Raw genomic sequence first — 16,576 nt, 5'->3', positions numbered from 1 at the left:
TGTTAGTTATTATGGTTTGTATTTCTGTGGGTTCCAAATAAACAGTCTCAGTGGAAATATTCCAAAAGCCATTGGAGTCTGTTCTCAAAAATAAATAAATAAATAAATAAATAATTAAATAAAGGAGGCAGATATAAAGCTCTACTCAGTGCAATGTTTATGCAACAAGCATTCAAAAACGGGTGCCATCCAGACACGCCTGTACCACGTTGTTCCTACCTTAGAGAGGTTAGGCACTGAAGACCTAAGCTAGAGAAAACTCAAGCTATAGGTGAGAGGGAAGAGCAGGTGACAGACAAGGTTTTGTTTAGCCTGCAGTATCTGAGGGACAGGGACAGTCTTTTTGCTCTGTTTATGCCATCCACAGCACAATTGATGCCCTAGGGCTTTTAGGCTTGACTGCAGTACAAATTATAAACACCAATAACACAATAAGGTCTCAGATATTTTAAGGTTGGTTGTCTGCAGCAAACTATCATGCATTCATCATGTGGCAATGTTAACACATGCTCTCTATGCCTAAAATTAGGAGTGTTTTTTTCTTTTTTTTTTTTTTTTTTTTTCAGTGAGTTCTGAAAGCTATTCCGAAAAAGCTATTTGTTTTTCAACTGAAGTGTGCAATCTGCTCATCCACAATGGCATGTTGATGATCCCTGTGTTATATTGATATTGTTTTGTAGGCTGCAGGCATGTTTATTGCTGGGGCATCATAAATGCGTTTCTTTTTTTATTTTTTCTCTTTTTTATTTTTCTTCTGCTGCTTTATGCTGTATAAGGACAGAAACATTTCTTTGATTATGAAAGCCTGTTTTTGTTTTTTTTTCCAGATTTCTTGTTGACATGAATAGCCTTTGTCTTTTGTTTTCCCACATTGCTGGAGGATGGTAGCAAAAACATTAATGGATTTGGACCAGCAACATCACTCAGAGTCTGGGAAAGGAGGAAGAATGTCTCATCCTTCACTGATGAAGCCTAATACTAACTCACTAGCCCATCCATGGCACCAATATTACTGCCAGCAGATGCAGAGTTTCCAGAGGCAAATGAGCCACTAAAGGGTACAAAGTCTTTCCCAATATGGTTTAACACTTGAGCAACACAGACCAAAAAGAAATCAACTCATGCATATTGCCATATCAGATTAGAACAAAGGACATGAATTCTTCAGTGAATAAGAAACCAGAAGGAAGATCATGGCGGTCAGATAAGAAGTTGGAAATGTTGTGAGCCTTCAAATAAAGAGGTTAAGCACACAATTAAAACCACAAAGCACAATATCTGTTGTAAGCTGCATGGATAATCAATATTGGAATGTGATGCCTTTTAATGAGGGGGTCTTTTAAACAGCTTGAGGGGAGGCAAGGTTGGAGGGGATAAATATTTAATTGCAAGAGCAAATTTGCTACTGGGGAAGTTGAAATCCATGTCTGGTAGCAAGCTCCCCCAAAAAATGTAGGTTGCAGTGAGGATGGTGTTAAGCAACAATGTTCACAGCGCTTAGGTTGCCAGCGAGATAAAAGGCACTATTTATTAAAGATAATTCTTCTGGATTAATCTCCTTTCTGTTCTCAAAGCACAATGAGGACGTTGAAGTTCCCTATCCAGATGATTCTCTCCAGACCTATGATACAGCAATTGTGAATGAAAGCTCCCTGACCACAACCTCTGGACAAAACCAACACTACCCTAGAGCTAGCAAGCTGGAAAGGCAGCTATTTCCCAGAACCTCAATAGTTCCCCCCAAAAAAGCATCTGAGCAAACTGTTCTTTTACATTAAATTGTCCTCAGCCAAAGTGAAGCGGGTTATTGTCTTACTAGAATACGTGTTGTTTGTTGTTTTTTTTTAAACTTAAGAGCTTTTGACAACTCTGAATTGCCTCCTGCAGCCCCAGCGCATGCTCTGCAGCCCGTGGGATGCTGGGTGACCCATTAGGCTGCAGCTTTCTTTCACTCTCCGACTTCTCCTGCATGCTGCTGGATCCCAGTTCCAGTTGGCATGTGGTGGTTCTCTGTTGATGAATGAGTGCCATGGAGCAGATGGGATGGAAACAGAGCTGTTCTTGCCATTCAGTCAGCTCCTAATGAGGAGTGCTTTGGCACCAATGTGCTGAGACGTGCCCACTTCTTAAGAGCTGGTTTTTCATTTACGTGACCCCATGTGACAGCTCCCTCTCATGAGATTTCCTCGGACTTGATTTATGAAATCTGACTTCCAGCTGTACGCTACTTGGGGCACAGACCAGTGTGATGCTCCTTGTGAGGTTCGCAGCTTGCAGTACACAGCAGACACAACAACGGTTTTAAAAAGTCAGCCAGCGGCCCCAAAAAGATTCGTCAAAGCTAGGAGAGGGAGGGCCATCTTTTGCCGGAGAGGGAAAGCGAAGCAATGCAGGAGCTGTGCTGTAGGAAAATCTTCAGCTAAACTGTTTTCTTCCTTATACGATTGCTTATGCTGAGCCTATTGAAGGAAATCTTTGGGAAAATACCTAAGAGGATTTTTCCTTTCAGATTAAGTGATTTCTAGATGATTTTACCCATAGCACATCAGCAGGGGGGTGAGTTCAGCTGCACTTTGCCTACACCAGAGAAAGAGAGGCTCACTCTTCTGAAAGTCATCCGCTAAATTAATGAAGACAAGAATGTACATTAAGCTGAACCTATTTAGCTTATTAAAGGCTCCTCTCTCAGATCATTTCCTTCTGTGTGTGTCTCTACATCGCGGGCTCTTCTGTTTGTAATTTCCAAAGTTAAAAAAAAAAAAAGAAAAAAGAGAGAGATTGTATCTTTTTAAGGGGTTACCCTCAGCTTTCAGCAGTCAGAAACTGTACTTACAGTAGTCAGCCTAAAATCCCATAGGAAGATAAAAGACCTTGCCGTGTGCAGTTAATGCAATAATAACGACTGTCACTCTGCTCCTCAAACGTAATATGAGGTGAGTGCCATGATTAACAAGGTGGTAAGAACCTAAATAGGACATCAATTTACATTTTGTTGTGCTGGATGTATTACTGGGATCTTTGTGCTCCAAAGCTTTGGCTAGGATCATTCTTACTCTCCCGAGGAAAATAAAATGTTTTGTCAATGCCAGTTCCTTTGACTCCCATTGTTTTCACTGGCTTTGGAAACAGATCCTTATTTTTGCTTTATTTTTCATTCTTTTTTTCATTCTTATATCTAATAAATAGGCTGATGCATGAACTCAGCAAAGAAATACTGAAAGGAAACTGCAATGAAGGAAAACAAGGAAGCTACAAAAAAATGCAGGGAAGCTATTTTTTCAGGGCAAAGTGGAAAAAAATCCTAAAAGACTATGAATTTTGTCCTCACGGCTTGAACACTCCTTCACTATTTTAATTGTGAAATAGGTTTCATGAATCTGAAGATAGCCCAGAAATTTAACCCCTTCCAAAATTTCTAATGACTTGATGAAGAAGTACAACAGTCTTTTGCATTCCTCCAGCACCTGCTGTACATTTGTTGAGCAGCTTTACAAATGAGCTACACTAAACTCTCCAGCCCTATAAGTTATAATTTGTGGAGAACAGCCTTCTTCGGCAGGAGTTGAACCATGTGTAGCATGGAGAGGGAGATGGAGTCATCCTGAGCAGTTGCACATTTTACCCAGGAAGCAAGGGACCGATCCTTACCCTTCTCCTAGCTCCATGCCTACAGCAGTCCACAGGAGGAGTGGGGAACCAGGATTTGGGGTCTCGTTGCAGAGCTCAGACCCGCAGCTGCGGAGGAAGGACCCTGCCTGCTCTGGGTGTCTTCCGGAGCACTTTGTGTTTAGGGACCTTGCTTTGATAACTTTTTACTTATTTTTCCTTTCTTTTATTTTTTTTTTCCCTAGCTATGCTTCTGTCAAATACCAGTTTCCACATGAAGTTTTGCCCCAAACTGAGTGAAAGCGCTAAGATAACCTATTTGTAATAAAATACTTTCCCTTCGCTTTAGCAAACTTAGCGCTTCCCTGTGAAAACAAACTCTTTAGTTATTCAGGTGTGACTAGTCACCGTATTAAATCACTATACTACCTCCTCAGCGTAATAATGCATTTATTTAAAATTTCATTTCAGAATCACTCTTCTTTTGCTGACATTTAATTTTGCACAGGAGTAACACTATCATAAAAGAGCCCAGGTGCAAAAATATTACGATTTTAGTAATGATGTACTGTCCATTACTACTAAAAACTAGAAAAACTATCAATGTTGCACAAAATTGACTGGAATTACTAATCTTAAACATTTAAGAGGACTCATTTAAGAGTCATGTTGCAGTATAAATGCCTGTGCACCTCTCCTACACTTGGCCATTTGGTGATATACTTTTATAAGTAAGACTGTAAGCTTTGGCACAGGTAAATATTTCTTAACATTTCTGCCCCCAAAATTGCAAACAGAGAGTTTTTTCAGTAGAGGAGAGTTTGAGGAAGAGAAGGGGCAGGTATAAGTTGCATGTTTAGTGAATGCCATTTTGACAGCTTTGTATCTATGGTTTTCAGATGATGTTTAGGCCTCCCAAATGAAGCTCAGGCTCCGCTAATGGGAGCAATTATAACTGCAGTAGCTTTCACTTCTGTCTTAATTTAGTATAGTAGTGGCTCTTTATAATGGAAATTGAAGGATCTTGCCTGTAACCCAAACCTACATCGAGACATACTGGAACTAATCTCTCCAACCTTTGTTGGTGTAGTTTACCAACTAGGTAACTTGTATTGTAGCTAACCAGCTAGGTACCTTCTTTCCTCATGGAGAAACACAATCTCCTGGGAATAGGACTATGAGAAATCCCAATGAATATCCATGTACTTCTGACACTGGCACCTAAACCACACATACCAGTATGCATGGCTGCTTCTCTCTTCATAGGCCAGAACAGCAACCTAAAGGTTTTACTTAGATAAAACATCCAGCTTGCACATGGGTAGTGTTTGCTTAGAAGGATCCACCAGATGACTTTGACATGTTTGGATCAGACCTTACAAGGGCATATGCAAGTGGAAATAGAGTTTGATGAGAAATTTTTAATTAAGCCCTTTGATTTGGAGAAATGTCTCTATATTGGTTTGCCAAAACTCAAACTTTTTTTGCTAGCATAAGGGGACAATGCATTCTAACAGTGACTGGGAGAGATTTTTCAGTCCAGGATGAGATTTTTTATCAAAATGAAGAAAAGATCCCAACCCCAAAATAACCTTGTGATGACACCCTTGAGATAGGCGAGAGCTGGTCATAACAGGCAGACATTGAGCTCATGAGGTGATGGTCCTGCTCTTAATCGGGTTGTTTATGTAAAACTTCAGGGAGCCATGGCTTCATTCTAGCACAAACCAGATTGTTTTTACAATAGAAGTTTTTATAGAGTAGAAAATATTAATTCCCCTTTTGTCACTCTTAAAAAGTATTAAAGACAGCAGACAAAAGTCTTCACTAAATATCAGTTGACTTGGCTTTTTGGCAGTCTTGCAATGGCCAATATTGTCTTTGCTATGCTAACAAGAGTCAGTTCACCCAGTTTTGATGCCGTGAGATTTAGCTTAACTCTCCTATTTATTGTTTGGGCCACTATAGTTGTCTCAGAGCCCTAGCAGGAGTGCTACAGCATGCAAAAACAAATGGAAGGACAGCCTCTCTTCTGAAGAGCTTGTGAAGGCTGACGTTTGCTCTTGGAGCTGACCTGCAGTAAGGCTGCAATGGCAGCACTGTGCTATGCAGTGCAACTGGAGCTCCATTCTTCAGGCAGAGATGCTTGAGGTGAGGAGGATCTGCTCTGTTTTTTCCTTCTTTCATAATTTGTCCAGTAATTTGTGAAATTCTCCAGAGCTATTGCAACTTTTCAACTCCATAGTCCTTGAGTTTCTTTTACTTGTTTCTTTTCTGCTGGCCTTTTGGCACATCTGGATCTTTGAGCTTTCTTTTTATGTGATTATTGCCCTTATTTTTATTCCCTGCTTTCTCTCAGAAAGTTTCTGCACATTGTTATCTGCAACTCCAATCTCTGCTTGTTTGCTGTTCTTTTTCCTGAGCTGCAAGTGGTTTGCATGGTGGTTTCTCCCGTCATGTTTTTATCAGGCATCCTCCAGTAACAATCCTGCATTCATCCTTTTTTGCCCAAGGTTCTGTTTACCTTCTCTATCTGCTCTGGTTCTCATGTATTGGGGCTGTTAGATTTCTCATAATTGCAAGGTTTGGGTATTTTTTAAGGGTTGGGTTTTTATCTAACTAAGATGTAGGTTTCTCTTTTCTTCATGCATTGGACTGTTCATTTTTAAAACTTTCTTTTAATCAAACGAAAGGAATTAAAAATGAGGAGGGAAAGCCCAAGAATTTAAATTCCAGTCTTTTTTCTACCACAAGGAACCAAGAATTCTTTCTATTTAAGACAGTCACAGATTTTATCATTGTGACTGGTTTCCATTAACTTTGTAAGTAGAAAGACATTTAGTAAAGTTGAAAGCTGTCTCTTATGTGATGACAGACTTTGCCTGTTTTAATATTTTTACTGGTTAACTACCAAATCCCGAGTCTACCACTGTCTACAGCCAACATTTAGTGCTCACTACTCCTCTGGCAAGAAACGTGACTTAGAAATATATCTTCCATACTAAGCTTTTGAAAACTTCTAGTATTTTGTGTTATAAAAACAACAGTTTCAACATGTGAGAGGAGTCACTACAGCAAGGCCTCCTCAAGAGAAAGAAACAGCAGAAAAAAAGGGTGCAAAGGGTCAGGCAGGGAGTGTGCTCTGTAGTCAGCTGCCTTGTCTACACACAAGAGAGTCTCATAAGTACTCATGCATATAATTAAAGAAGAATGAACTGGTTATATAGATTTAGAAACTGAGAGTTTTCTGTTACAAAAGTTCTTCTCTCATGTCCTCCTACACCACTTCTCCTCTCCATATCTGAGCTTCTGAAAGGCTCCAACATTACAGGCTGCAAAAAGTCACAGTGGGGCCCATAAATCAAGCTCTACAAGATTCCCATCAAAAAAAAAAAAGTGTCTTGGGAGGGGAACCTCATTCTATTCTTCCAAAGAAACAGATGCAGTGTCCTGTGGGACAGGGAGGACCACATCCAGCCTCAGCGCTATCCAGAGACACATAGCCTTGAGTCACCGATGGCAGGCTCCCGGCCTCCTTCTTTCCTGGCCTCACAACCGCAGGGCAGATGATGTCCTCCCACATCCTTCCCTTGCCTTGCACCTCAAACTCCCTCTCAAGACATGCTGAAGGCAGCCCGAAGGCCAACAATTTGCAGGTAGGAGCTAAATTCATCCTCAGGCTACTGTCTACCATCTCGAGTGACCTTGACCCTCCGGGCTGAGGCTGCCCGTGGCTGTCTGGTAGGGATGGTGTTAGGGGCAGAGTGGAGCAGGACCTCTACATGTGGCATCTCCTCCAAGCCAGGACTGAGGGGACTTGGTCACACCAAACGTTATCTAACCCCTCCTGCTCTGCGGAACTGCACTTTTGGCTTTTAATCATTGGTGTTTGGTTTTATTCTATACAACTGTTGCTAATTTCATTCTTAGTTTATTATTGGAGAAAGTCTTCCCTATTTAATTATTAGAAACAGAGAATCCATAATATATTCAAAGCTGTGAAAACTTAATCCTGGTTAATTTTTTACTCTCTGAGAAAAGTCGTTATGACTGATCTATTCTTTCAATCAAGTACACCCATTTAGTTTATTTTTAACATTCCTTTCATTATGTTATGAGCTTCTTAAGGATAATGAAATAATTGCTTGTCTCTTTGATTGATCTTTGTTTTGAAAGGAAACTTTAATAGTGTTATTTCTACAGCAGGCTTACGGTATAATACAATTAAAGGAAAACATGACATTAAAACACATTAAAGCACATGTTCCAATAATTAGACCTACAATTCTAGTCATCTAGAGGACTGTGCAGGGAGGAGTTACTGTTAAAATTTATGAGGGAAGAATTCATATTATTTTGCTTAATAAAGGAAATAAAAATATATTACTAATGACATTTATTAATAGCTGTAGCAATATGTGAACAAGCTCCTTACCCAGACTGCTCTGGAAAGCCATCCACGTGCTACGGAGAATCCTAAATTCTAACATTTTATTTTATTAACACTAAAGCGTGCCAATAATATGGTAACTTGGGACCTAACTTTACCCTGTGTGAAAGATTTTGAGGTTCTTCATTTGGGAAACGTACGTTCATCCTGGATCTTCCTTTGCTGAAGACCCCCCACCACCTATTCTGGTGCTGGGGTTGCCCCCTAGCAAGCAGCACTTGATTCCCTGGTTTCCTGGCAGCAGGACCAGAGCCTGCTCACACAGCAGGGCATTTTCAGCACTACCTGAGCATACGTGGAAATTGAAAGCAGGCAGATTTTGCAGACTCCCAGGAAAATTTGGAATGGGTTCCTGCCCTTCCAGACCATGTGTTTCCAAGGTATCAGGCTAAGTGACGCATAGGCACAGGGTGTAAGGAGCCACCTGTGATGGTTTGCTGGTTGCCAAATGGCATCTCCCAGTTACACCTCTCCTACTTTGATTAGCAGTGCTATGGATCCTCTTCTGGCATAGCTTTAGTGGACTTACTGTCACTTAAATCTTTCTGACCAGATTTGATTTAAGTCTGGTTCACTGGGAAGAAAAATAGCCACATATTTATTGACTGTTAATATACATGTTCAGCCAGCATACATACGTGGTTGTGTTAACTGAACTCATGTGTTAAGAAAAAAAATATAGTATCTATGGATACATAGATAATGTTATCTACGGATACAGGACACAACTCACACCCCTTACAAGGAGATTTCAAAAACAACTGTATGGAGGAACAAATCTACTCTATTTTTATTCTTTTCCACATTAGCATGTCCCATGTCCCTCATCAGCCTTCCAGAAGTGGATTAGCAAATGGAATAAACAATTAGTTTTATATATTAAATAGAATTGATGCCAGGCTTTGTGACTCTGTTTGGGACACTTACTGTATGGATGAATGTATCAAAAACAATGCTGATTACCTAAGAGCTGCCAGGTTGCCTGGAGTTTAGAATCAAGTTCTTGTTTAGAAGAATAACTAAATATCTTTAAAATCACTTATCTTTTAATAATGCTTAATGCTCATCTCTTGCTCTTAGAAGTGAATTGTATTTGCATTCTTGGTAAACTGGATGCTTCTGTACTGTAGGAATAATCACAGTTTAAAGCTTTTATTCAGCTAAGAAATGGAAAGAATCCTTGGAGCAAAGCATCACTAGCATATCAATGGAAAGCAGCATAGAGCAGTGCTTTGACAAGCTCCAGGCTCTCAGAAGTAAGAATTCTAGATTACACAACTCTGTGATATCACACGGCAGAGGAAAGTTCAAAGACTTTGATATAATTGGGTATCTCTGAAGCGTGGATGTGCATCATGCAAATTAGAAGGGGGAGAGAGGGGAAAGACAGAAAGAAAACAACAGAGTTCTTGAACCTGCCTGCACGTGTTGTCAGCTTGAAATACAGCTGTGCTCCTGTGCTGGTGACTAGACCATAAATGAGATAGTGTGGGTCAGCCATACTAGACTGTACCAGCAGACAACTCATTGTCCTACAAAGAACTAAAACAGAATTGGTCAGAAAAGCCTTTCATCCTTAGACAATGACATCGCAAAGCCTTTTAGGACATGGACATAAGGGCAAAGAGGAAGCATTGGGATCAAGTATTTTCTAAGATGTACTTTCTCTCCTATCTTCTCTGACCTGATTTCTAGGTGACAAGTCTGATATCCCAGATAATCAAAATATTCAGGGATTTTATTTTATTTTTTTTTATTTATTTTGTCCTGATGCAGTTGCATTCAATTTAAAAATTTGGGATTTGGCAGAGAAGGGCAGAAATTTTTCAGTTCTTTGAATCCTAGGCCCAGTAATCTTTTCTTTATTTAAGACCAGTGAGATCGCTTGGAGACAGTCAGTTTGGCTGGACTTGTGCTGGACAGACAGCCTGCCCTCTGACTCAGAGGAAGGGAGAAGCAGGTCCGGGTGCCCCGGGGTGCTCTGTGTGGAAGGGAAGGCACTGCAGTGGCTCTTCCCAAATGCTGAGTTTGTTTCCTATGGAGCCAAGCTGGGTCACCCTAGCTGCTACATGGCAGAATCCTTCATTTTTCATTTTGTGTGATCCCAGCATCTTCATGCTGTGCATGGCCCAATCCTCAGACAAGGTACAATGATGTTGTAATTCTTTGGATGTTGTAATTTATTATTATTGTTATTGTTATTATTGTTATTGTTTATTATTATTATTATTATTATTATTATTATTATTATTATTATTATTATTATTATTATTATTATTATTATTATTATTATTATTTTATAGGAGATGAGGAATCACAAATGATAAGATTTTTTTTAGCATCCACCCACGCAGGGCGCTAACAGCAGGAAACCACACCAGCAGTTACGCAGTGCCTTGTGGTGTGGTTTGGCAACTGAAGAGGGAAAGTGAAGAACGTAAGTGAAGAGAGATCTAGGTAATGCTCTGGACTGTCCCAAACTGGAATCATGGGTTTAATATTTCTGTTCTTGAGAAGTTGTGCTGCTGGTGAAGCTGGCCAGCATTACAACTGCAGTGTGGTTGGGATCTTCTGCTCTTATCAAAGAGGCCTCCAGGCTGCGGGTACAGCTAATGAGGAGCTCGGGTCTCAGCCTATCTGGACTTCTGAGCTCACGCTGGACAAGGATACTGTCCTTGTTTTTGAGGATGCTTATCAGCCTGCATTAGTAAACACAGATGATGGCAATTAAGCCTTTGGGAGAATCTTGGCACATTGGAACTGACCGCTTTTCTGATTGAAAACTGAGATAGGAGGAGAAACCTTTATTCCGTGGCTGAACAAAACATCTTGAATCTGTTTGTCTGTGTATGAAAAAAAAAAAATTAATTAAACCTCTACGGAATGGATTCCTCAAGGATGATAAACTCTCAGCTGGCTTTAGAACCCTGTACAAAGAAATATGGGTTACCCTGGTGAGCTTTTTAACTCAAGATAAATTTGAGGGGCAAGGCCACAGGGCACATGTAATGGGATGCCATCACAAGTTGAAGCCATGACCTTTCTATGCACAGAGCTGGCACTGAGCCACTCAGGTTTATTTTACCCACTTGAGTGTTTTTCACTTTGTGTTGCCAATAAAGCCAATAAATATTACCCCTCTCTTGCTTTTATTTGGTGTCCCAGAGGCCACAGCCCAGTCCCTGCCAGGATGAGTGAGGATCCTGGCTCAGAGGCAGGTAAGTCTCAGAGCTTCAGTTTAAGGAGCATGAGTAGGAAAAAAACAGAAATGAAAGACTGGTTTCTCTGGGAGTGGGACAGGGTTTGGTTAGCCCAATCTTGCCTCCGAAACAAGTAATGGCTGAATGTATAAATGGTCTGGTTTAATTTGCCAGAACCGACAAGCCACAGGTCAAACCAAGCCTCCTGCCCAGCTCAGTGCCCAGTCCAGGTCCCTGGAGCCTGGGAGCTGAGGAAGGACCCACAGCTCCATGAGACAAGAAGCTGCTCAAACCTCAGGCTGCTTCACTGATTCATACTTTCTCTCTTATCCCACCATTCCCTAAACAGCAAGATGCTGATGATGGTTATCTCCCAGAGGCAGGATTCAAATCCCTTTCCCCAGAGAGATCTGAACCTGCATCTCCCACATCTTGGCTGAGTGCCTTAAATATTTGGTAAAGGATCTGGATATCCTCCTCAGTGTTGTAAACCTAGGCCAAAAATAGTTTCCAGCTGCAACTATATGACTAATTTGACCTGGGACTACTTTTCAGGGGCAAATATTTCATTCACAGAAGAAAAATAATTGCCCTCCCCGTGAAGAAGATAGAAGGGAAGAGGCTGTGCTGCTACAGGAAATGAGCCATGGAATCTTGTAGACAAGGTTAGGACTCCACACTAATACACACAACCTTTTCCTAAGCTGCAGTTTGAAAAATCTTGAGTACTCCTCTTGTATATATGCCTCTTGCCATATCATCACTTATATGTTGGTTTCCAGGATATCTCAAACTCTCTAGCAAGTTCTCAAAAAAACAATGTGAGGTAATGATGAAATACATTTTATAGGTGTAACCCCAGAGAGACAGTGCAGGTAAATGCCTCAAATGCACAATATCTTTCTAGAAAAAAAAAAAAAAAAAGAACACTCAAATTATTTGACTTCCTACTCCTGTGTATCACAACTACAATTTCTGTGGGGGAATGAGAGTGGAACTTGAGCTACCAGGTCAGTATACCTTATACCAGTTTCTCAGTGTGGTTCTGTTACATTAGTGTGTTAGTAGCTTCATAATATTAGTAAGAAGTTTGCAAAACACTTTGTTCTGTGTAACTTTGTTGGGTACAAGTGCTGGTTCTAGGTTTTAAAAAGCATTTTAAATTAGGCTAATAGGATCATATTTAGACTTACAGATAAATAATTCAATTTTCACATGTGCTATGTTCAGCAGCTTCTCATAGCACATGCGGTTGCAGCTGCAGGGCCAACATGTTCGAAAATCAGGATACTTACCCAGGGACTTGAACACAGTCTTGAGAGGAGGATTTGCAAAAGCAGCTAGATGCCCTGTCTCTATTGAGACAAGATTTAGGAGTTTCACGAGCATAACTTTTAGGTGTCCATTAGGAAAATCTCAGCTTTGCTGTAAATGCCTGTGGATTCCTTAGATTTCATTCATTTGGCAGCCAGGCACCTAGTCTTGTTGTATGATCCTAAAGAAATTTGCAGAGTTCTGTATAACTTATGTAGCCTTTCTTTGGAAAATAAATAAATCATTCAAATGGAAATACTCAAATAACCGGGCACATGTCCAGATACAGTATGCCTAGCTTAGTGGCAAAAACGTTACGGCACACATCCTGTATTGTCGAGGACACTGAATGTTTTGGCTGCCCTAATAGAAAAACAATAATTCAATCATGTATTATGAAGGAATTTCCTGGAGAAGTTTGGCCCCACTCAATCATCCTATTAGATTTTTTCTTAATGTGGAAGAACAGCACATTAAATTCATTACATACATTAGACCAGCTACATTTATTTCCAGATGGGTTTCCATAAAGTGGTTGAAATGCCTAAAAAAAGACATTTTGAAGATGCCTTTATGAGTAACTCATATAGCATAATAACGGCACTGCAGCCTTACACCACTGTGTGCTCAATAATTCTTTCTCACAGTGGAAGGACGCATTTAACACAACTAGCTGTGAGTAAATCAATAATTGCACACCCACAGGGCTGGGATCATTGTTTTATTTTGCTGGCAGCAGCCCATAGGGCTCAGATACTATGCAAAAGCAAGAGAGGATGTGCGAGGAGCTAGTTATGCTAATACACACTATTTCCCCTTCCTTCTCTCCTCTCTGCAATAACTGCCTTAACTTTACACGTGTTGATGTGTCCTCAGCAGTTCCAAATTAACTGCACCTGTCGGCTCCGGCACATTAAATAAATACCCAATTAAACATCACAGCTAAACCTCCTTTCCTTAAAGGTTCTTATGAGCAGAATCCTGCCTGTTGGTAAAAACTGTCCTATACTGCACGACCTTCTCCCAGCAGTAAACCCGTAACTGTCAACATGTTCTTGGCATTTACAGGGTATATTTTAATATCTCAGGGTCTTTTAGGTGCTCCCACCTCACAGTCACCATCACCTCATGAACCTGCTGTGTGTCCTGCTGCCTTTCTCTGGCTTGGAGATGCCCAGATGTGGCTGGCTAGCTAAAGGACCACTACTGGTACCTTTGTGTTGGGGCCCGGGCCAGAAGAAGCGTATTTTGTGTGCCTGCAGGTATTCATCTACCAAAGCAGCAGGTTATTAACATGCACCCACCCTTCCTTCCTCACCCAATGTGTTCAGGCCCAAGCCCACCCTGCAGCCCATCCCATGCCACCTGTGTTCCTTCAGGGGTGTTTGCACCCACCAAGCACTGCAACATACGAGTCTTGTGGGGGAGCTTCTCCATAACAGAATCAGGATCACCTCTGCTCCTCACTCATCACCTGCATTTCTACCACCCCCACACCCAGGAATTTTTGAGTAGCAATAGTCCATGTGGTTTTGCAGTTCTGTTCCTTTTCATTCAAACCAGATCCAGGCAAAAGTAATCATCTTGGTGGCAACCTCCCTCCTACTTGATGCTGCTCTGAAGAGCCCAGGAAGGTTTTTGAGCAATGCTAACACAACTGTGCTCATGCCAAACACTGCTCCCAGCTGTACAATCAGCACTGTGACAAGTCAGCAATAACACAGCGATGCTTAGGGAGCATCTCCCAGGAAAGTTCCTGATTATTGATTTGTTTGCACTGCCAAGTCGTACTGCTTTAACCCTCTCTCCCCAGGGAAAGCAGAAGTGCTTCTCCAGAGTGCAGATAGCTTATCAGGGGAGGATGGAATGTGCTGTGTGGTGTCCAGCACCTGCTCTGGTAACAGCATTGCACACTGCAGATGTGCAATGATGGGATGACTATTATTTCAGTAATAATAATAATAACAAGATCAGCCCTGAACTGATATTGTATAAAATTGCATGTTGACTAGGCTTCAAAAACACTCATTACTGTAGTAGCATTGGAAACTTAGCTAAAGCACTTTTGTTTGTTTGTTTGTTTTATGCATTTGCATACACACAGTGCCAGACCTGAAACAGAGCAGGACACAGCTTTGATCTTGAAATATCATGGAGAAACAGCATATCACATTTAGCTAAACTGAGGTGGGTGCTGTGTGGTGCTAGTCCACCTCCACTCCTTTTCTGCCAGGAGAACCAGAAACGTGGAAGTTTCATAGCAGAAGTCTCGACTGATGTGGATACAGCGAGGCATTAATTACACGGCTCCCATTCACATACCAAGTGACTGCAAGCTGTCGTTTCAACTGTACTCAGTGCTGGGAAAGGCTTACTATTCTTGGATCTGCCACAAAAAACATTTCAAGTTGTTACAAAGCCTGTCTGAAAAGAGGCAGAAGGCTCCAGTATTTCAGCAGTGCCAGTGCAAACAGCTTCTTAATCACCTACCCTGGAGCTTCTCCTAATGGCACCCCTGGACCTGCTCTGCACTCCAGAACACATCTGCTCTTGCATTTTTCAAAAAGAAATTTGAATCTACATCACAACATCTACAATTTGTGCATGTGTAAATATTCCTGCTTTGCATTCCTGCGTGTAATACAGGTATCACTTCCCTAAGCCTACAAGATTCCTAATTTACTGGTGTGTATGTATGCCTAGAAATGCCATCTAGGAGATATGTGTGCCAATGTTTTTCAGGAAGGCATCCGAATTGGGCAATATCTGGAAGATGAGCCAGGATCCGTGATGTATGCCTGCAAAGCAGCGTGTGCCGTGTTCCCTCCAGGACAGCAGCTGGTGCAGACAGGCTGTTCCCCGGCTGTCCTGCAGCTCTCCCGAACACCCACAGCTTTTCAGGAAGGTCCCCTGGGTGTCCCCTTGCACTCTGCTCGTAGAATTTACTGGTAATATAATTTACATCGTGTTTGGACTGCCTCTGGAGGCTTAGAAAATGTTAAAAATGTAAATATTTGTAAAAAGGCTGGGTTGCCTGATGTATTGGAACATCATGAGGTGCCTGCAGTGAGGTCTCTTTGGTCAATCTGAAGTTTTTCCCTCTTAATTTCTGCCAGGTTTGCCACAGTCCCAAGGGGGTAAAGTCCTCATCTATCAGTTCCAAATTGCTAGAACCGTAAGGCTGAGAACATCGTGGTTACTGAAAGCTCGGGACTATAAATGGAGGGTCTATTTATAATACACTGCTGTTCGGTCTCCTGCTGGGCTTAATCCAGTGTCCCCGCTCTTAAAGCCGTAGGTCCTTTGTTCTGCGCTGATGGAAACAGTTTTATACAATTTCAGATGTCCCACCGGGACCCTTCATTGTAGTTGTTACATCAATCATTCTTTCCTCTGAACTCACAATGTCCCTGGTTCTAGGTCTATGCTTGTAGCCATCCTCCATCTGTAAATTTGTAAGTTCCTCATTTTCTTCATCTTTCTGAAGTCAGAACCCTCCCTTCCTCACCATTTATGATATTAAAAGTGAAAATGAGGGATTAAAGGTAAGATTCCAAGTGGATATTCCCTTATGAAGTTTTCTGTATAGCAGTTAACTTAAATGTTTATAAAAAGCAGAGAAATCCTGATGAAAAAAAAAAAAAAGAAAAAGAAAAAAAAAAAAAGGAAAATCATTACTACTTACCCTGTCAAAACTCGGTAATAAATTGTTGCTCTTGCTACAGGGAAACTCAGTACATTTTTCTACCTTGAACGTTTTCCAACCTTATTTTTCTCCATAACTAATAATACATTGCTGGAGAGCATAGACTTTCTGAATAAAGCTCCACAGACATACTGAGATTATAGACTGCATTCTGATTTCCCCTATGTTAAAGAAATACAGTATCATGCCAATTACTTCAGGGGGAATGACTCTAGATTTATACCACTGTATCTGAGATCATAATTTGACTCCTTGTGAGTAATTGAGGTCATGTGTCTTCCTTTTCAACTTCACCACTGT

At 41.1% G+C, this 16,576-nt stretch overlaps 2 long non-coding RNA genes across 2 annotated transcripts in view; one reads left to right on the top strand and one right to left on the bottom strand.

The window, feature by feature from the left end:
• The window catches only part of LOC137859592 (uncharacterized), a 38,205-nt gene extending 35,515 nt beyond the window's left edge, over positions 1-2,690 (top strand). The window contains exon 4 of the long non-coding RNA XR_011098406.1: positions 828-2,690. This is a non-coding gene — a long non-coding RNA (uncharacterized lncRNA). The remainder of the gene's footprint in view (positions 1-827) is intronic.
• Positions 1-16,576, bottom strand: part of LOC137859593 (uncharacterized) — a 31,727-nt gene that overhangs the window by 13,210 nt on the left and 1,941 nt on the right. The gene's annotated exons all lie outside the window — the stretch shown is intronic.

The sequence above is a fragment of the Anas acuta genome, chromosome 7 (assembly GCF_963932015.1).
Source record: "Anas acuta chromosome 7, bAnaAcu1.1, whole genome shotgun sequence".
NCBI lineage: Eukaryota > Metazoa > Chordata > Aves > Anseriformes > Anatidae > Anas > Anas acuta.
This window is presented reverse-complemented; position numbering and strand designations above follow the sequence as displayed.